This window comes from Heptranchias perlo, unplaced genomic scaffold (genome assembly GCF_035084215.1).
Source record: "Heptranchias perlo isolate sHepPer1 unplaced genomic scaffold, sHepPer1.hap1 HAP1_SCAFFOLD_52, whole genome shotgun sequence".
In the NCBI taxonomy this organism is placed as follows: Eukaryota; Metazoa; Chordata; class Chondrichthyes; order Hexanchiformes; family Hexanchidae; genus Heptranchias; species Heptranchias perlo.
This window is the reverse complement of record NW_027139537.1, coordinates 802,946-817,464: the sequence shown is the minus strand read 5'-3', so window position 1 is coordinate 817,464 and position 14,519 is coordinate 802,946. Positions and strand designations below refer to the sequence as shown.

Sequence of the window (14,519 nt, the reverse complement as noted above, 5' to 3'; positions counted from 1 at the left end):
TCACCACGGTCCGCATCCTAACTCGGACCAAGTCCCTTTCTCCCATCACCACAGCCCGTATCCTAACTCGCACCCAGTCCCTTTCTCCCATCACCACGGCCCGCATCCTAACTCGGACCAAGTCCCTTTCTCCCATCACCACGGCCCGCATCCTAACTCAGACCAAGTCCCTTTCTCCCATCACCACGGCCCGCATCCTAACTCGGACCAAGTCCCTTTCTCCCATCATCCCTGTGCTCGCCGACCTACATTGGCTCCAGATCCGGGAGCGGCTCGATTTTAAAATTGTCATCCTTGTTTTCAAATCTCTCCATAGCCTCGCCCCTCCCTACATCTGTCACCTCCTCCAACCCCACAACCCTCCGCGACCTCTGCGATCTTCCAATTCTGGCCTCTTGCGCATTACCGATTTTAATCGCTGCACCATTGGCGGCCGTGCATTTTGCTGCCTCGGCCCGAAGCTCTGGAATTCCGTCCCTAAACCTCTCCACCTCTCGACCTCTCTCTCTCCTCCTTGAAGGCACTCCTAAAAAACCTACCTCTTTGACCCCTGTTCTAATGTCTCCTTACGTGGCTCAGTTTTAAATTGTGTTTGCTAATCGCTCCTGTAAAGTGCCTTGAGACGTTTTCCTACGTTAAATGAACTGTATAAAGGCAAGTTGTTGATGTTCATGTTTCAGTTTGTAGAGGGGTCTGGGAGAGTGAGTAAACATGAAAAAGGGGTTCCATGGACTGTAGATATCCAGACAGTCCCCTGATTGTGTCATCATATAGAGGGATGTCTGTGAGTGAGCCAGTTTGTAAAATGGTTCCGACGACTGTGGATATTCAGGAAGTTCCCAGATTCTGTCATTATTTAAGGGGGTCTGTGGGAGTGAGTCGATATTTACAGGGATACCAAGGACAGTAGATAGTCATGGAGTCCCCCGATTGTGTCAGTATGTGTAGGGGTTTGTGAGGCAGAGTCGATATTTCCGGGATACCAAGGACTGTAGATATTCAGGGAGTCCCCCGATTGTGTCAGTTTTTACAGGGGGCTGTGAGAGTGAGTCAATATGTAAAATGGTTCCAAGGACTGTAGACATTCAGGGAGGCCCCACAAATTGTCAGTATTTACAGAGGTCTGTGAGTGTGAGTCAAAATATAAAGGGGTACCAAGGACTGTAGATATTCAGGGAGTCCCCAGATTGTGTCATCATTTACAGGGGTCTGTGAGAGTGTGTCGATATTTATAGGGCTACCAGGGATTGTATATATTCAAGCTGTACTAGTCCATGTCAATATTTACAGGGGTCTGTGCGACTGATTTAATATTTACAGTGTTACCAGGCAGTGCACATATTCAGACAGTCCACAGATTGTGTGAGGAAATCCAGAAGTGGATCAATATTTTAAAGTATCCAGAGCCTTTCTCATAGTCTGTATGAATAATTGAAGTGAATTCCAAAGACTGTGCGAATATTTACAGTGGAATCCAAAGTCTGTGTCATTATTTACAGGTAGATCCAGAGACTGCCCCCAATATTTACAAGAGGATCCATAGACTTGCCAATATTGACGGGGTATCTAGAGATTGTACCAATATTCGCAGAATGGTCTCCAAACTGACCAGTAGAATGGTTCAGTTCCCATCTCTGAGTTTAAACCCATCCCTTGTTAAGTGGGTAGAAACTCTCTGAAATTAAAGGGTTTCACTCAGAAATAAGCTGCAATCTGTAAATGAAGCTGCTCTCCCTTCACATCAGTGCTGTCAGACTGTGGGTCTCATAGATTCTCTTCTTCCAAATATTTATTAAAATTATATACTGAGCTTTGGGTTTTCCACCTGTGTAATATTTGGTTAAATATATGTTGTGATATAAACATTGTTGGATTTAAAGTTGTTAACTGAATCTGTTTGTTCAGTGACTGTAATTAATGTCAGCCTCCATGGGCCCTACTTGTGTCAATGGAGTGTTTCTCCCTGCTATTAATAAGCGACTACTTTCAACATGTTATCCCATAGTGTCAGTGGGAGCATCACCTCCAAGGTGGCCGACGGAACACGTCACGCTAGATTTATGTGCGCGCATTCCGGACGCCATCTGGGCACATTGGAAGGCCGCATAGCGCCGATACAACGGGTGTTACACGACCCAGTTTATAGCCCAGTGAGCTGGCACACCGGGGGAGGCCTCACAGTTTTGGAAATGCAGTGAAATACATTGAAGTGTTTATAAATACAGAGAGCTGACAAACCAGGGGAGGCCTCACAGTGTTGCAAATGCAGTGAAATACATTGACGTGTTTATAAATACAGAGAGCTGACATACCAGGGGAGGCCTCACAGTTTTGGAAATGCAGTGAAATGCATTGAAGTGTTTATAAACACAGGGAGCTGACATACCAGGGGAGGCCTCGCAGTGTAGGACACGGAGTGAAATACAGTGAAGTGTTTATAAACACTGAAAGCTGATACACAAGGGGAGACCTCACAGTGTTGGGCACGGAGTGAAATACAGTGAAGTGTTTATAATCACTGAAAGCTGATACACAAGGGGAGACCTCACAGTGTTGGGCACGGAGTGAAATACAGTGAAGTGTTTATAATCACTGAAAGCTGATACACAAGGGGAGACCTCACAGTGTTGGGCACGGAGTGAAATACAGTGAAGTGTTTATAATCACTGAAAGCTGATACACCAGGGGAGGCCTCGCAGTGTTGGGAACGGAGTGAAATACAGTGAAGTGTTTATAATCACTGAAAGTTGATAGACCAGGGGAGGCCTCACATTGTTGTACAAGGAGTGAAATACACCGCAGTGTTTGTAACACAGAAATCTGACACACCAGGGGAGGCCTCACAGTGATGGACACGCAGTGAAATACAATGAAGTCTTTATAAACACAGAAAGCTGACACATAGTTACATTGGAAGATCGGAACAGGATTAGGCCATTTAGTCCCTCGAGCATGTTCCAACTTTCAATGAGATCATGCTTAATCTGTGACCTAACTCCACATATCAGCCTTAGCCCCAAATCCCTTCATACCTTTGGTTACCATAAATCTTTCAATATCAAATTTATAATTAACATTTGAGCTAGCATCAACTGCCGTTTGATGAAGAGATTTCCAAACTTCTCCCACCCTTTCCCTGTAGAAGTGTTTCCGAACTTCACTCCTGAAAGTCCTGGCTTTAATTTTCAGGCTATGTCCCCTAGTCCGAGACTCCCCAAACAGCGGAAATAATTTCTCTCTATCGAACCGATCAGTTCCTCGTAATACCTTGAAAACTGCGATCAAATTATCCCTTAATCTTCTAAATTCCAGGGAACACAAGTCTAGTTTGTTTACTCTCTCCTCGTAATTGAACCCTTAGTGCCCAGGTATCATTTCAGTAAATCTGCTCTGCACTCCCAAGGCCAATATGTCCTTCCTAAGGTGTGGTACCCAGGACTGAACACAGTAATCCAGCTGTGATCTAACCAGGGCTTTATACAGCTGTAGCATAACTTCTACCCACGTATTCTGGTCCTCTGGATATAAAGGCCAGCATTCCATTCGCCTTTTATGATTATTTTCTGTGCCTGTCCATGATATTTTAATGATCGATATACATGGACCTCTAAGTCTCTTGTGATTTTGTGATTTCCGTTCCCACTGCTGTTTCCCTGCACCAGTTACAAAGTACAGTCCTGGTCCCACTGCTGCTGAGACCCTGTGATTCTGCCATCTCAAGCCTTCATTTCTCCAACACTCTCGTCACCTCACATATTTAAATTAGCTGAGCGAGGACATACCACCTGGAATCACAAAGCCTTTCCCTGATTTCTCTCGGTGTGACCCGTCCAGTTAAAGAGGCCTCATTCTGTTATCTCACGGTGTGACCCAGCCAGTTAAAACAGTCTCACCCTGAGATCTCACGGTTTGATCCGTCCAGTTAAAGGGGGTCTCACCGTGTGGTCTCACGGTGTGACCCGTCCAACTAAAGAGGCTTCAACCTGTGATCTCATGGTGTGACACCTCCAGTTAAAGGGGCCTCACGCTATGATCTCACGGTGTGACCCGTCCAGTGAAAGAGGTTTCATCCTGTGATCTCACGTTGTGACACCTCCAGTTAAAGGGGCCTCACCATGTGATCTCACGGTTTGACCTGTCCAGTTAAAGGGGCCCCACCCTGTGATCGCACGGATTGACCCGTCCTGTTAAGGGGACGAGAGAGAGACAGAGGAAATTGTCCCAGCTCCAGAAAAGCATGCAGGATCTGCTCCAGCTGCAGTCGATGGGGATCGATGTTGGGGAGGAACTCAGAGAGTTGAAGGGCCAGAAGTCTCAATCTTCACCTCCGAGGCCTCAAAGATCACCTTTTGGTCCAGAGTCCGCTCCGTGGGGCAGGACGAGAAGTGCTCGCGCTTCTTCTTCTGAACGGTGCACGGAGAGACCTCTGGTGATCAGCAGCCTGAAGGAGGGAGAGGGCTCGGTGACGTCTTCACAGACCGACATACTGAGGGTCAGCAAGTCCTTTTATGCCGGGCTGTATGACGCGAAGCCCAGAGACAGCACAGCCTCCCAATCCTTCCTGTCCTCTCTCTCTTAGAGGACAGCGAGTGGGAGAGCCTGGATTGGTCACTGACCTTGGACGAGTTGACAAACGCCGTCCAGTCCTTCGAGAAGAGTAGAACTCCGGGTAACGATGGTTTACCGGTTGAGTTGTTCTCAGCTCTGAGGGACTGGATAGGTCCAGACCTACTGGAAGTGTATGGGGGTACGCTTCTGACAGGCAGCATGTCAGAATCCATGAGGAAAGGCATCATCATCATCATCTACAAGCAGAAGGGGGAGAGGGAAGAAATCAGAAATTGGTGACCCATTTCCTTGCTAAATGACGACTTGAAAATTCTGTCTGCGGTCATCGCCAACAGCCTCAAGTCTGCTCTGGAGCGGTTGATCCGCCCGGATCAGTCCTGCACGGTACCCGGCAGGAAGATCTCTGATAGCCTTGTGCTGCCCAGGCATACGATCGCCTACGTGCAGGACAGGGGGGTGAACACCGGCCTCATCAGCCTGGACTAGGACAAGGCCTTGCTCAGAATATCTCACACCGACATGATGGACGTGCTCTCCAAAATGGGCTTTGGGGAAGAAATCCGCGATTGGATCCGACTGCTCTATGTGGACATCCGCAGCACATTCCTAATCAATGGGCTGGAGTCGGAGAGTTTTCCAATCATATCTGGAGTCAGGCAGGGCTGTCCTCTCTCTGCGGTCTTGTTCAAGTGTTGTATCGAGCTATTTGCCCCGTCCATCAGGAAGGGCACAGGTATCAGGGGGATGACGATCCCAGGCAGCGGAGGCTCTCAGTTTAAGGCCTCCCTGCACATGGATGACGTCACCGTCTTTTGCTCCGATCAGCAGTCGGTCCACAGACTGATGGGCATCTGTGAACGATTCGAACTAGCCTCGGGGTCCAGAGTGAACTACAGTAAGGGTGAGGCCACGTTCTATGGCAGGTGGGAGACCCGATCCTTTGTCCCTTTCACCGTCAGGTCCGACGACCTGGTTCAGGGGGGCCCCAGGTCTCCAGCAAGCAATGGGAGGAGCGGGTAGCCAAGGCGAAACAGAAGCTTGGTGTGTTGGGGGGCTCAATAACGGGCAGGAACCTGGTGATAAAGTGTGAGGTACTCGCGGTGTTGCTCTACGTGGCCCAGGTCTGGCCCATTCCCCACCGCTCGGTCGCCACAGTCACCCGAGCTATCGTCCACTTTGTCTGGAGGTCCAAGGTAGAATGTGTCCACAGGGACACCATGTACAAGTCCCCAGGCAAAGGGGGCAGAAGCGTCCCCAATGCTGCCCTGATCCTGATGGATATTTTTGTGTGTGGCTGCCTCAGGATGTGTGTAGAGCCCTGTTACACAAACACCAAGTGTCACTACGTGCTGAGTTTCTACCTGTCCAATACACTGAGAAAACTGGGTCTGGCCATGCTGGCCGAGCAGACGCAGGATGTACCTTCCAGCTAGACAGTCCCCCACCACTGTCCCAGGTGGAGAATTTCCTGAGGAGGAACCACTTCGACCACAAGGCCGTCGGACAGTGGTCGACAAGGAACGTTCTGGGGGTCCTGCAGGAAAAGGAGAGGGTGAATCCGATCGGGCAGATCCCCGACCAGACGGTTGATGCCATTTGGCAGAACATCTCGTCGCTGGAACTGACCAACAGGCACCAGGATGTGGCCTGGATGGTGGTGAGAAGGGACCTCCCAGTGCGGTCCTTCCAACACGCACGGAATCTCAGCACCACCTCGAGCTGCCTTCAAAGCTGCAACAGGGATGAGACCGTTGTCCGTCTCCTGGTGGACTGGACCTTCACGCAGAATGTGTGGAGAGAGATGCGTTTGTCTCTGTCCCAGTTCATCCCCAACACCTCGGTAACACAGGACGCTGTGCTCCATGGGTTGTTCCCCAGGACGTACACTGAGACAGATATCGACTGCTGCTGGAAGACCATCAACTCGGTGAAGGAGGCCCTTTGGTCCACTCGAAACCTATAGGTTTTCCAGCTGAAGGAGCGGTCCACGAGCGAGTGTTGCCGACTGACACACTCCAAGGTCCAGGGAAATGTGCTGCGGGATGCACTGAGGCACGGTGCGGCCTACACAAGGGCTCTATGGGGAAAGAGCACCGTGTAAACCCATCCTACCTTTTATTATACAGAATGTATGACAAGAAATGCACTCTGCATTGTATCGAAATAATGGGATCAGAGTGTGTGCGATCTGTTTTGTATTGTTTAGAATTGAAATTGCGATTTTTACCCTGAACTGTATGCATCCTTAAATTTTATGAAATTTGAAAATAAAGAAAAAATGCTGCTCAACGGCACTCCTCTGAGCAGCGAGAGACCTGTCTGACTGTCTGAGAGAAGTCTTTTTTGCCTGAAAGTGAGTCCGGTTTGACGTGTTGTTGCACAAAGGCACTCCCTGCTGGTGAGCAGTGGAAAATGCTCGAGCAAAACAGGCGTGTTCGGACAGACACAGAAAGCTTTCAGGTTTGAGAAAGGAAAAGCGCCAATATTTTAAGCAGTAAGCAATCTGTAAAGTTAAGAAAGCGGCCTTGAGCTCAACACCATTCGCTCCAAAAGCAAGTTTGCTACTTTGCGCCGGAATTAAACCAGCGATTTAAGAGTAATTTTGCTTTCAAGATTTAATCTCTACAAGTTTTCCGCATTACCAGCTGAGCTATCGAAGGGAAGCAGCAAAGGTGATTGTTCACCGTGCGCCTTTTGACACTCCCGGACTCGTGGAGTTGCGTGGGCATGACCGAGACTGACTCGGTACCTGCTCATACCGCAGCGCTTTGAGAGTGTGAGCTGCTCCTTACTCTCCACAACCTGGGTTAGTGGAGCAATGGAGAACGTGTCTGGCCAGAATTCAGAAGATTGTTGGTTCGATTTCCACCTGGATGGAGAGTTTTTTGCAAACTGCCGATTAGTTTATGATTTTACAACTTGCAAACTGTCCTACTTGGTAGTGCTGCCTGGATGTTTGTGCATCAAGTGCCTTCTTAGCGCAGCAGGCAGCGCGTCAGTCTCATAATCTGAAGGTCCTGAGTTCAATCCTCAGAGAAGGCATCTTTAAGCTTTTTTCCCCATCTTTGCTCAAGACCAAAATCAAGAATTTTTGCTGCCTGCAGCACACCAAAAGATTTGCTGCCCCTTGACCCCTCTGTACCGTAGCACGCAGTGAAGCTTAAGAAGTACATGGACCATGGGCTCGCTGAAAACTGACACCACTTTTGTTTCTGGACAATTGACCCAAGTCAAAAGGTGAGTGGAGAATGCAAGAAACGATCCTACTATCTCTTACATGCTCAGCGAGCACTCTATCAGAATCATAGAAAGTTTACAGCACGGAAGGAGGCCATTCGGCCCATCGAGTCCACACCAGCTCTATGCAAGAGCAATCCAGCTTGTCCCACTCCCCCGCCCCATCCCCGGAGACCTGCAATTGTTTTCCTTTCCATGATTGATTCACCCCCTCGGGCAGTGCATTCCAGATCCTAACCACTCGCTGCGTAAAAAAGTTTTTCCTCCTGTCACATTTGGTTCTTTTGTCAATCAACTTTAATCTATGTCCTCTGGTCCTTGACCCTTCCGCCAATGGGAACAGTTTTTCTCTATCTACTCTGTCTAAATCCTTCATGATTTTGAATAACTCTATCAAATCTGCTCGCAATAGTCTCTGTTCCAAGGAGAACAATCCCAGCTTCTCCAGTCTATCCATGAAACTAAAATCCCTCATCCCTGGAATCATTCGAGTCAATCTCTTCTGCACCCTCTGCAAGGCCTTCACATCTTTCCTAAAGTGCGGTGCCCAGGAGTGGATACAATACTCCAGTTATGGCCGAACCAGTGTTTCATAAAGGTTCATCATGACTTCCATACTTTTGTACTCTATGCCTCTATTTATAAAGCCATGGATCGCGTATGGTTTTGAACTGCTTTTTCAACCTGCACTGTCACCTTCAATGATTTGTGCACATACACCCCCAGATCTCGCTGTTCCTGTACCCATTTTAGAATTGTGCCCTCTAGTTTATATTGTCTCTCCTCATTATTCCCACCGAAATGCATCAATTCGCATTTTTCTACGTTAATGTTCATCTGCCACGTGTCCGCCCATGACAACAGCGTGTCTATATCCTCTTGAAGTCCATCACTATTCTTCTTACTGTTTACTACCCTTCCACTGTGGGAGAACCTTCACCACACGGACTGCAGCGGTTCAAGAAGGCGGCTCACCACCACCTTCTCAAGGGCGATGAGGGATGGCCAGCGATGCCCACATCCCATGAACGAATAAAAAACAATTTCGTGTCCTCTGCAAATTTGGAAATTGTGCCCTGTACACCCAAGTCCAAGTCATTAATATATATCAAGAAAAGCAGTGGTCCCAGCACTGACCGCTGAGGAACACCACTATATACTTCCCTCCAGTCCGAAAAAACAACCGTTCACCACGACTCTCTGTTTCCTGTCCCGCAGCTAATTCTGTATCCATGTTTCTACTGCCCCCTTTATTCCATATTTGTGGTTGTTTATTGTAAATTGCCCTTCACAGTAGCTGCTTCGCACTCGCCTCCAAGCGGCTCCACGACCAGCAGAGAAATCTTGCCTTGGGTTGGCCCCCTCCCTGAATACAATCAATACTTTACTCCAATCGGTAGTATCGAGCATCAGCAAGTGAGCAACAGCAGAACTGGAAGCCACAGCAATCGTGAATGATGCTGAGAAGAGCCCGAGCCTGCGGAAGGCAGACGAGGTCACCGGAAAGGAACAGCGGCCCCGAGTTTGAGGGAGCAGCGAAGGCCCTGTCTGTCTGACTGACTGACAGAAGTCTTTTGCCTGAAAGCGGTTTGAAGTGTTGTTACGCAAAGGCACTCCCTGCCGGTGAGCAGAGGCAAATGCTCGAGCAAAACAGCCGTTTTCGGGCAGACACAGAAAGCTTGAATGTTTGAGAACGGAAAAGAGGTGCCCTGTGCCTCAGCGCCAACATGTTAAGCAGTCGGCTGTCTGTAAAGTTATGAGAACGGCCATGAGCTAATTGCTGCTTATTCCAAAAGCACGTTCACTACTTCGAACCAGCGACACTAAGGATGATTTTGATCTACTTTTGTATTAAACACTTCGATTCGACCAGCTGAGCTATCCATGGGAAGCAGTTAAGGTTTTTCCCTTTGGTGATTGTTCATTGTGCGCCTTTTGACACTCCTGGGCTCGTGGAATCGTGTGGGCATGACCAAGATCGACTCGGTACCTGCTCATACCGCAGCGCTTTGGGAGTGTGAGCTCCTACTTACCTTGTATCAGTTGGGCCAGTGGAGCAATGGACAACATGCCTGTTTACTGATAAGCCCGTTGTAGATTCGGTTCCCATTTCACTCGAAGGTTTCTGTAAACTTTTTTTATTACAGAACATACATTACTACATAAAATTTAAGAATACACAGAGTTAAAATTAAATTTCACAATTTCGAAGCAATACAATACAATAAAGACCGTGTCTCACGGTATGGCCCGTCCAGTTAAAGGGGCCACACCATGAGATCTCACGGCGTGACCTGTCCAGTTAAAGGGCCTCACCCTGTGATCATAAGACCAAAATAGATGGGAGTAGGAGTTGGCCATTCGGCCCCTCGACCCCGTTCCGCCATTTAATGAGATCATGGCTGATCTGATTTTTACCTCAACTCCACTTTCCCGCCTTTTCCCCATATCCTTTGACTCCCTTGCTGACCAAAAATTTGTCTGACTCAGCCTTGAATGTATTCAATGGCTCAGCCTCCACAGCTTTTTGGGGTAAAGAATTCCAAAGATTCATGACCCTCTGGGAGAAGAAATTCCTCCTCATTTCCGTCTTAAACGGGCGAACCCTTATTCTGAGACTATGGCCCCTAGTTTTAGATTCCTCCATGAGGGGTTCCATCCTCTCAGCATCTACCCTATCGAGTCCCCTCAGAATCTTGTATTTTTCGGTTAGGTCTCCTCTCATTCTTCTAAACTCCAACGAGTATAGACCCAACCTGTACAATCTTTCCTCATGAGACAACCCTTCCATACCTGGAATCAACCAGGTGAACCTTCTACAGGCATTTGGAGAGGCAGGGACTGATTAGGAACAGTCGGCATGGTTTTGTGAGAGGAAAATCATATCTCACGAATTTGATTGAGTTTTTTGAAGGAGTAACCAAGAAGATAGATGAGGGCTGTGCAGTAGATGTGGTCTACATGGACTTTAGCAAAGCCTTTGACAAGGTACCGCATGGTAGGTTGTTACATAAGGTTAAATCTCACGGGATCCAAGGTGAGGTAGCCAATTGGATACAAAATTGGCTTGACGACAGAAGACAGAGGGTGGTTGTAGAGGGTTGTTTTTCAAACTGGAGGACTGTGACCAGCGGTGTGCCTCAGGGATCGGTGCTGGGTCCGCTGTTATTTGTTATTTATATTAATGATTTGGATGAGAATTTAGGAGGCATGGTTAGTAAGTTTGCAGATGACACCTAGATTGGTGGCATTGTGGACAGTGAAGAAGGTTATCTAGGATTGCAACGGGATCTTGATAAATTGGGCCAGTGGGCCGATGAATGGCAGATGGAGTTTAATTTAGATAAATGTGAGGTGATGCATTTTGGGAGATCGAATCGGGCCAGGACCTACTCCGTTAATGGTAGGGCGTTGGGGAGAGTTATAGAACAAAGAGATCTAGGAGTACAGGTTCATAGCTCCTTGAAAGTGGAGTCACATGTGTATAGGGTGGTGAAGAAGGCATTCAGCATGCTTGGTTTCATTGGTCAGAACATTGAATACAGGAGTTGGGATGTCTTGTTGAAGTTGTAAAAGACATTAGTAAGGCCACACTTGGAATACTGTGTACAGTTCTGGTCACCCTATTATAGAAAGGATATTATTAAACTAGAAAGAGTGCAGAACAGATTTATTAGGATGTTACCGGGACTTGATGGTTTGACTTATAGGGAGAGGTTAGATAGACTGGGACTTTTTCCCCTGGAGATTAGGAGGTTTCGGGGTGATCTTATAGAAGTCTATAAAATAATGAGGGGCATAGATAAGGTAGATAGTCAAAATCTTTTCCCAAAGGTAGTGGAGGCTATAACGAGGGGGCATAGATTTAAGCTGAGAAGGGAGAGATATAAAAGGATCCAGAGGGGCAATTTTTTCACTCAAAGGGTGGTGAGTGTCTGGAATGAGCTGCCAGAGGCAGCAGTAGAGGCGGGTACAATTTTGTTTTTTAAAAAGCATTTGGACAGTTACATGGGTTAGATAGGTATAGAGGGATATGGGCCAAGTGCAGGCAATTGGGACTAGCTTCGTGGTACAAACTGGGCGACATGGACATGTTGGGCCGAAGGGCCTGTTTCAATGTTGTAAACTTCTATGATTCTCTGAACTGCCTCCAATGCAAGTATGTCCTTCCTTAAATAAGGGCACCAGTACTGTATGCTGTCCTCCAGGTGCGGTCTCACCAGCACCCTGTACAGTTTTAGCATGACTTCCCTGCTTTTACACTCCGCTCCCACATAAATAAAGGCCAGTATTCCGTTTGTCTTCCGGATTACCTGCTGCAACTACATGTTGAATTTTTGTGTTTCATGTACGAGGACACCCAGATCCCTCTGTACTGCAGCATTTTGTAGTATTTCACCATTCAATCAATATTTGCTTTTCTATTTTTCCTCTCAAAGTGGATGACTTCACATTTTGCCACGTTATATTCCATCTGCCAAATGTTTGCCCATTCGCTTAACCTGTCAATATCCCTTTGCAGACACTTTGTGCCCTCATCGCAACATGCTTTTCCACCTATCTTTGTATCATCAGCAAACTTGGCCACAAGATACTCTGTTCCTTCATCTAAGTGATTGATATATATTGTAAATAGTTGAGGCCCCAGCACGGAGCCCTGTGGCACCCCACTAGTTACAGATTGTTATTTGGAAAATGACCCTTTTATCCTGACTCTTTGTTTTCTGTTAGTTAGCAAATCCTCTATCCATGCCAGTATATTACCCCAACACCATGAGCTCTTATCGTGTGCAGTCATCTTTTATGTGGTACCTTATCGAACGTCTTTTGGAAATCCAAATATACTGCATCCATTGGTTCCCCCTTATCCAACCTGAGCATTACTTCCTGGTGGTGGATGGGTGCCAATCAAGCGGGCTGCTTTGTCCTGGATGGTGTCGAGCTTCTTGAGTGTTTTTGGAGCTGCACTCATCCAGGCAAGTGGAGAGTATTCCATCACACTTGTGTATTCCAAGACTTGTGCCTTGGAGATGGTGGAAAGGCTTTGGGGAGTCAGGAGGTGAGTCACTCGCCGCAGAATACCCAGCCTCTGACCTGCTCTTGTAGCCACAGTATTTATATGGCTGGTCCAGTTAAGTTTCTGGTCAATGGCGACCCCCAGGATGTTAATGGTGGGGGATTCGGCGATGGTAATGCCGTTGAATGCCAAGGGTAAGATAGTTAGACTCTCTCTTGTTGGAGATGGTCATTGCCTGGCACTTGTCTGGCGCGAATGTTACTTGCCACTTATGAGCCCAAGCCTGGATGTTGTTCAGGTCTTGCTGCATGCGGGCACGGACTTCATTATCTGAGGGGTTGCGAATGGAACTGAATACTGTGCAATCATCAGCGAACATCCCCATTTCCGAACTTATGATGGAGGGAAGGTCATTGATGAAGCAGCTGAAGATCGTTGGGCCTAGGACACTGCCCTGAGGAACTCCTGCAGCAATGTCCTGGGGCTGAGATGATTGGTCTCCAACAACCACTACCATCTTCCTTCTTGCTAGGTATGACTCCAGCCGATGGCGAGTTTTCCCCCTGATTCCCGTTGACTTCAATGTTACTCGGGCTCCTTGGTGCCACACTCGGTCAAATGCTGCCTTGATGTCAAGGGCAGTCACTCTTACCTCACCTCTGGAATTCAGGTCTTATGTCCATGTTTGTACCAAGGCTGTAATGAGGTCTGGAGCCGAGTGATCCTGGCGGAACCGAAACTGAGCATCATTGAGCAGGTTATTTGTGAGTAAGTGCCGCTGGATAGCACCGTCGATGAAACCTTCCATCACTTTGCTGAAGATCAGTGGTCGAATTCTTGCTTTCCCCATGAGTGACCTGTGTTCGATTCGCGGCCAATGCACTCTCAATTTCATTTTAGATCTTTAATTCGCCAGCACCACTCAACCCCGCTTATAGCTGAAATTCACCATTTATTTAGGGCTGCAAGTAGTGTGGCCACTGTTTTCGGCCAGAATGGAGATGATTGGGTAATTCCCCCGTCAATCACTGCTGTAACTGACTGGGATTAATTTTACACACATAATTTGTATTATGTAACTATCCTCCCCGCATTGCATTTTACAAACATACAAACATACGAACAAGAACTAACAGCAAAAGATACTCTGGTGCATCCAGCCTGTCTCATGCAATTCTCATACCTTGTGTTTCACACAAAAGACAATCCCCACTCCACCCAAAACTACGCCATCTGCTGCGAGAGGCGAAAAAACAAATGAAAACTCAGGCCAATCTGGGGGGAGGGGGAATCTTGGAGTTTCCTCTCGACCCTTAGGAGATCGAAACTGGAGCAGGAGGTTATTCTGGCCCTGGATAATTCTATGCATTACCTACCTTTTGCATGCGATGATCTGCCCCAGCCTGAAAGAGGTCCAGCTCTCGATTGAAATATTGCTGGAGAAATAATCAATTTATATTATGTAACTATCCTCCACTCATTGCATTTTACTGGATCAATAATCAATTTATATTATGTAACTATCCCCCACTCACTGCATTTTACTGGATCAATAATCAATTTGTATTATGTAACTGTCCCCCACTCACTGCATTTAACTGGATCAATAATCAATTTATATTATGTAACTATCCCTCACTCACTGCATTTTACTGGATCAATAATCAATTTGTATTATGCAACTATCATCCACTCA

The 14,519-nt window shown here is 47.3% G+C and overlaps 1 non-coding gene and 1 pseudogene across 1 annotated transcript; both read left to right on the top strand.

Annotated features, from left to right (window-relative positions):
• Window positions 1-14,519, top strand: part of LOC137314528 (zinc finger protein 585A-like) — a 915,457-nt pseudogene that overhangs the window by 593,092 nt on the left and 307,846 nt on the right.
• Window positions 7,539-7,611, top strand: trnam-cau (transfer RNA methionine (anticodon CAU)). The gene has a single exon. It is a non-coding gene; the product is annotated as a tRNA-Met (tRNA).